Raw genomic sequence first — 7,849 nt, forward strand, 5'->3', positions numbered from 1 at the left:
CTACTGAAAATGAGGGGAATGCAAGACAGTTAAAGGTTTATGGACAATGTAAAATATTTAAAATAAAATTGTGTAGAAGGGAGGACAATGATGACTAAAGAAATATGTAGGATTGTGACTCAGTGTTGAGGTCCTAGTTGAGACAGGTAAACACTAGGTTATATGTTGGGTTAAATAGAGTTGGAATGGAAGGAGGATGCAAAAATAGATAAAACATCATTCCTGTTAGCCAAATGGGGAAGAGGGACATATAAACAAACAGCTTTAAAAGAAAAGAATGTATAAATTTTGGTATACTGTGAAATAAATTGGCATATGATTCACAGAGTAATGGGAACAAATCTTAAAAACTTCATGTTGAGTGCAAAAGGCATGCACAAAAAATACATATAGTAAAATTCCATTTATATAAAGTTCAAAAACAGATTAAACTATATATTTTAAGAGTGCATACACATAGATGTGATAAAATATGAGGAAAAGCAAAAGAATGATTACTGTAAGTCAGGTCATGGTTACTTCTGGGAGAAAGGAAACAAGTGTGATCAGGAAGGGACATATAGGGGACTTCCCAGGTGCTAGTGATATTCTGTTTCTTGACTTGAATAATGGTGTATTTAGTCATAGTTTAATCAGGGAAGCAAATCCACTTTGGGTTAGAGAGAGGAATTTATTACAGAAATTAGACCATAAGTACTTGTAGGAGGAGCTGGAGAAGTGACGTTCTTCAAGAGGGATTTGGAGGATGGAAGAGTTTGAAGCCCAGCTCACCCAGCTGTCCAACTGTGCCAGCAAAGGAATAGCTAGTGGAGAAGTCTGTGAGAAGCTACTGCCTCTGTGAGTCTGCAGCCAAACATTTGGTAATCAGCCTGGTACCACTGTTGGGAAGAAGAGTTGCATGAGGGGCAGAGGAGATTGAGGACAAGTTAGAACCAAAGGCCTTCAGAGAGGAACCGACGCTGCTTCACCTCCATCTCCCAAAACTCACACAGTATGCTCTTCCAGCCAACACTAAACCAGAGCCATTCAGGGAAGGGGATTCTGGGAAATACAGTTCCCAGGTTATCAATTTGAAAATAAAATGGTCCCGCTCAGGTGGGTACATGAGTTTCCCTTTATAATTATCTGTTCAGTTCAGTTCAGTTTAGTTCAGTTCAGTCACTCCAGCTCTTTAAGACCCTATAGACTGCAGCATGTCAGGCCTCCCTGTCCTTCACCAACTCCCGGAGCTTACTCAAACTCATGTCCATCGAGTCAGTGATGCCATCCAACCATCTCATCCTCTGTCGCCCAGTTCTCCTGCCTTCAATCTTTCCCAGCATCAGGGTCTTTTCAAACGATTCAGTTCCTCACATCAGGTGGCCAAAGTATTGGAGTTTCAGCTTCAGCATCAGTAGTTCCAATGAATATTCAGGACTTATTTCCTTGAGGATTGCTGGTTTGATCTCCTTGCAGTCCAAGGGACTCTCAAGAGTCTTCTCCAACACCACAGTTCAAAAGCATCAATTCTTCAGCACTCAGGCTTCTTTTTATTTTTCTTTTTCATTTATTTTTATTAGTTGGAGGCTAATTACTTTACAATATTGTAGTGGCACTCAGGTTTCTTTATGGTCCAACTCTCATATCCATACATGACTACTGGAAAAACCATAGCTTTCATTAGACAGACCTTCATCAGCAAAGCAATGTCTCTACTTTTTAATATGCTGTCTAGGTTGTTCAAAGCTTTTCTTTCAAGGAGCAATTATCTGTTATAATATATTAATACATTTATGGTTAAACATCATTTAGAAGGTATTATAGTTCACAATGGGAAGACCATCAAGTAATCAATTAAGCAAATAAAGGAACAGGAGTGTCATTTCAGAGACCTTCCTGGTGGTTCAGCCCCTAAGATTCCAGGCAATGCAGGGTCCGGGGTCGGGGAACTAGCTCCCACAAGTCGCAACTAAGAGTTCATATGCCACAACTAAGACTCAGCACAGCCAAATAAATAATAAATAAAATATTTTTAAAAAGAGTATCATTTCAAATGTTACATATGATGTGTTCCATAGTGCTATCAGAGTATGTATAAAAGTGCTATGAAGTTAAAGGAATAACCCTGTCTGACAGCATCAGGAATGGTTTTGCAGAAAAGGAAATATTTTAAAATAGTAATAAAAAGAATTAGTTACCATTCATTGGCCATTTACCATGTGCTCTTATTTAAAATAATTTTCACAACAGTCCTTTGAGGGAAGCATTATACTTCCCATTTTGCAGATAAAGAAGCTGAGGTAAAGAGAATAAATTAACTTGGCCAATGCCACATGAGCTAACAAGATACAGAGCAGTAATTTGAACTCACTTCTGGTTCAGTCCAATCACTCTTAACCACTGTACTCTATAATCTTCCATCTGAATCTTGACAAGTAAACAGAACATGGCAAGCAGAGGGAATGGCATGAGCAAAGAATTGGCAATGTGAAGGGGTGTCTTTGCTTGTAGAACACTAAGGTTGGTGCAGCTGATGAATGTCGACGTGGGGAATGGTGAGAGGGGAAAGGTAACGCTGCAATATTTGCTAAAGGTTTATTTATGGTATGATAAAGTATTCTGAACTTATCTTTCAGTCAACAGGAAACCACTGGCATTTTATTAGTGGGAAAATAGCACAATCAGATTTATGTTTTATAATTCTGGCAGTAATTACTTAGTAGTTATATATCCCTTTGTATATGTGAATGCATAGTATATTTGGACACTTCTTAACTACACAGAAATTTTTTTTTAATGGCTGCACTGAATCTTTGTTGTTATGCACTGGGGCTACTTTAGCTGCGGTGCACAGGCTTCTTGAAGTAGCTTCTTTTGTTGCAGAGCATGGACTCTAAGCACACGGTCTTCAGTAGTTGTGGCTTGCAGACTTAGTTACCCTGTGACATGTGGGATATTCCTGGACCAGGGATTGAACCTATGTCTCCTGCATTGGCAGACAAATTCTTAAACACTAGACCACCAGGGATGTCCTATACAGAACTGTTAATCACATTACTTCTTTTGATTCTCACAACTGACCAGCCTATGAGGAATGCAGAAAAGGTATTATTATCCCCATTACACAGATTTTAAAGTTGAGTCTCAGTAAGGTTAAATAATTTGTCCAATGTCACTTAGCTAATAAGTGACACTCTGGATGAGAAGCCAGGTTTCTTTGACTCCTTGTTTTTTCTTCTTCCTCCATTGTATTGCCTAAGTTGACCCAGGCAAATTAGGTCAACAAAATGAATCTCAATCCCCAGGTATTTTCCAGTGAGCTGTAGCCAGATCTAGTGAATTTTCTATTTCCTGTATTCTAAGAGCTGAATCAAGAATGCCGAGAGAAATATCAATAAGCTCAGTTATGCAGATGACACCACCCTTACGGCAGAAAGTGAAGAACTAAAGAGCCTCTTGATGGAAGTGAAAGAGGAGAGTGAAAAAGCTGGCTTAAAGTTCAACATTCAGAAAACTAAGATCATAGCTTCCAGTCTCATCACTTCCTGGCAAATAGATGGGAAAACAATGGAAATAGTGAGAGACTTTATTTTCCTGGGCTCCAACATCACTGCAAATGGTGACTGCAGCCATGAAATTAAAAGACGCTTGCTCCTTGGAAGAAAAGCTATGACCAACCTAGACAGCATATTAAAAAGTAGAGACATTGCTTTGCCAACAAAGGTTCATCTAGTCAAAGCTGTGGTTTTTCCAGTAGTCATGTATGGATGTGAGAGTTGGAAAATAAAGAAAGCTGAGCACTGAAGAATTGATGTTTTAAACTGTGGTGTTGGAGAAGACTCTTGAGAGTCCCTATACTTCAAGGAGATCCAACCAGTCCATCCTGAAGGAAATCAGTCCTGAATATTCATTAGAACTACTGATGCTGAAGCTGAAACTCCAATACTTTGGCCACCTGATGAGAAGAAGTGACTCCCTGGAAATGACCTGATGCTGGGAAAGATTGAAGGCAGTAGGAGAACTGGGCAACAGAGGATGAGATGGTTGGGATGGCATCACCGACTTGATGGACATGAGTTTGAGCAGGCTCCAGGAGTTGGTGATGGACAGGGAAGCCTGGCATGATGCAGTCCATGGGGTTGCAAAGAGTTGGACATGACTGAGCAACTGAACTAAACTGAAGAGCTCAGAGCTGATTGGCATCATCATCTTTTAAGAAATTAAATTTTAGTCATGGAATTTCTATTTGATTTAAAATTACATGACTCATAGATATATTTTGATTTAAATATAATGGCAGCAAATTGGTTCATAGTGGGAATATAGTAATTCTGGACAAACATAAATTCTGTGCCTCAAAATCAAATAAAATTTTCTAATTTCACCAAACGAGGGAATGGAAATTAGTCTTAACTGCCAAATGGACACTGTGCCAGGAATTTCAAGAACAGGAAAAAAAAAAAAAGAAATTGTATCCAACCTGAATGCCAGGGGAAAAATGTTTCCAGGGAGTTCTCAGACTCTCCAAGGGAAATCAGTTCCTTTTCCTTAAATCTCCATATCCATATCTTTCATCAACGTTGAGAATTTTCTCAATTTTCAAATCCCTGGTTTGGAATTCTTATTTCCTTTATTGAAACTCTTGTCAGTCATTGCTCTGAAATCTCCTCAGTTTATAAAGTCTGAATTTATGAAGGTCCCAAAGGTTTTGCTTTCCAATGTTTGTTGTTGTTCAGTCCCTAATTCACGTCCGACCCTTTGCGACCCCATGAGCTGCATCACGCCAGGCTTCCCTGCCCTTCACTATCTCCCGGAGTTTGCTCAAACTCATATCCATTGAGTCAGTGATGCCATCCAACCATCTCATCCTCTGTTGCCCCCAATACTATCAAGTTTTTCCCTTTAATGTTACCAGTGAGGAAGAACAGAATATCAACAAGGGCTGAACAAAGGTCACCGACATCCAAAGAAACTGCACCTTTACTCTTATTTTTGCTTGTTGCCATCTGGATCTCTGTCTGAGAAAATGTCACCGTTTCTGTCCTGGTACCTTGGTGGGTCTGTAAAGGGACTACTGATGTGAAGCTTCCTAAGAAGGATTACACTTAAGGTCAGAGTCTCACCAGAAGACAATTTTTCTCAACTCATCACCCTTCCAAGGACATTATGAATGCCTCACTTTCCCAGAGGGAGCCAGAGCAAAGAAATATGGAAAATGCCATATACAGCTTCTGTCCCTTCCAATTTGTATATTGGTTTTTTAGTGAGTATAAGTTTGCATTGATATTATTTCTCCTTGCCAAACTGCTTAAGTCTGAAAATTTAAAAATAAAAAGATAATTTTGTTTGTTTTATATATATTTGTATACATATATGTATATATATTGCTTAAGTCTAAAGATTTAAAGATAAAAACAAAAATTAATATATGTATATTTATTTTGATTCTCAAAGGATTCATCTCCAAAGCCATCAAAAACAGATCACCAACCCAGGCTGGATGCATGAGACAAGTGCTCGGGGCTGGTGCACTGGGATGACCCAGAGGGATCGGGTGGAGAGGGAGGTGGGAGGGGGGATCGGGATGGGGAACACATGTAAATCCATGGCTGATTCATGTCAATGTGTGACAAAAACCACTACAGTATTATAAAGTAATTAGCCTCCAACTAATAAAAATAAATGGAAAAAAAAGTTAACAGAGGAGATTCCTAGGTAGTGGAAAAAATAAATAAATAAATACATTTTTTTCTTATGCACTTAAAAATGGGGGTTAGGGGACTCCCCTGGTGGTACAGTGGATAGGAATCTGCCTGCCAATGTAGGGGACAGGTTTGAGTCCTGGTCTGGGAAGATTCCACATGCCTCGGAGCAACTAAGCCCATGAGCCACAACTGCTGACCCCACGTGCTGCAACCGCTGAAGCTCACAAGCCCAGAGCCCGCGCTCCACATCTAGAGAAGCCACTGCAATGAGAAGTCCATGCACAACAGCAATGAGTAGCCCCCACTCTCTGCAGCCAGAGAGCTCACGCACAGCAACGAAGACCCAACACAGCCAAAATTAAATAAATACATAAAATTGAAATATGTATAAATAAAAATATTTTTTTAAATATTGGGGTTAGGTGTCAAAGCATCATGGGATTCTAGTGTCTTATTAAAATTGGTGGGAATTTTTTTACTTATGAATATTTTCTCTTTCATTATGCTCACTTGATTTGAAAATGTTGGTTTATGCTCAGCCAAAAATACCAAGCATTTAAGTATCAAGTATATTGAAGTATGTGATGCTGGCTTCACCAACTATTGGCTCCCATCCATCAGAATTCAAAATGGAAAATGTACCTAATGAAGGTTTATACATAGCTGCTGGGAAACCTCTCTGGGTTTAATTTTTTTAATTTTAATCCTATTATTCATTTCATATACGTGGTCTCAAAGAGATCTCCATAAGTGGCCAGCTTTAACTTATAGACCTTTGGGATTTACAGCACTATAAATAGAGGGCTGGCCCTGGTCTTAAAATGACAGCCTGCTTGGTTACAGGCAGACTGTAGTTTGACATTAGCCAAAATTAACAGAGCTATATATTCTACCTCCTGCTTATTCAACTACCTGAAAGGTAACTTAAACTGCATCTGATCACATATTCTAGCTGAATTAGATTTAATTCATTGTCCAATACCAATTCCTTATGTAGCAAAAGACAAATTGTTTAAATGCCTGTCTTCTCTACACATATCAATGGAGATTACTCTCTCGCATCCTGTGATGAAATACTAAATTCCGGCTTTTGTTGCCACCACCCAAAGGCTTAAGGCTTCTTCCTGTGTTCACAGCTTAGGAAGGTAGCCCTGTTTTCTCTTGTACATCTTGTTTCAAGTTGTCTGTAACAACACACTCTCAAAATGCTTATCATCTCTGAATGGGAAAAAAATTCTTTACTACTTAGATGAGATTTATAAAAAGAAAAATAAGTATAGGCTGACATTATAGTAGGTAAAGTAGCTCCATAATCTAGCTTTTTGTAGCACAGGGACTAAACCTAGTAAAAGATCTTACTTCTGGGGGCTTCTCGTCAGCCACGTAGTCTACTTCTCCAATCAGTCTAATCAGATCCTTTACTGGTCTTGAGAAAGAGATAATATTAGTCCAACCTTTCTTTTTTACAGATAAGAAAGAACTTGGGAGTCAGGCTTTCGGGTTTTGACTTATGCTCATCTCTCTGTAGTGATATACTAAAATCTTACCTATATCTTTAAAAATATTATTTTACATGAATAAAATATATGTAAAGCACTTAGAACATACAAAGTACTGTAAAAACCTTTAATAGTTTTATTCTAACTTCTTTGAGAAATCTTCCTCATCCTCATCTCTGTACGGCCCTGAGTTCCTTGGGCTTGTCTTCCTGTTTATACTTATATTGAACTTAATTCTTTATTTTTCCCTCTCCCTCACGAGACAGTAAGTTATTTGAGGCAAGAACCATGAATTCTCTTTGAATTATCCTCCTCCCCAGTCCTTAGCCCTGACATAAAACAAATACGCTGCCATTTATTTCTCCAGAAGAAAATGGATTCACTTAGGATCAACAAAGAATTAAATGCAGGGTCTGCAGCTGTGGTAAGACACCTGCAAGTCCCCACACAGCGAGGAGAGAAGAATTCTTTTAAAGAGGGGAAAGGGAAGTGGGGCAGTCTATAGCAAAGAGAGTCCATTGGGGGTTTGACAGTTTGTAGTGGCTTTTCATTGGCTGAGTTGTGGCAGTCTGTCATTACCTACGCTCTTTCCAGGCGAGAAGAGGAGGTCGTTCTTTCTCCTCTTGGGCTCTGCTATTGTTGTAGGGCATGAGAGCACCCCCTCTG

This window comes from Muntiacus reevesi, chromosome 18 (assembly GCF_963930625.1).
Source record: "Muntiacus reevesi chromosome 18, mMunRee1.1, whole genome shotgun sequence".
NCBI classification, from domain to species: domain Eukaryota; kingdom Metazoa; phylum Chordata; class Mammalia; order Artiodactyla; family Cervidae; genus Muntiacus; species Muntiacus reevesi.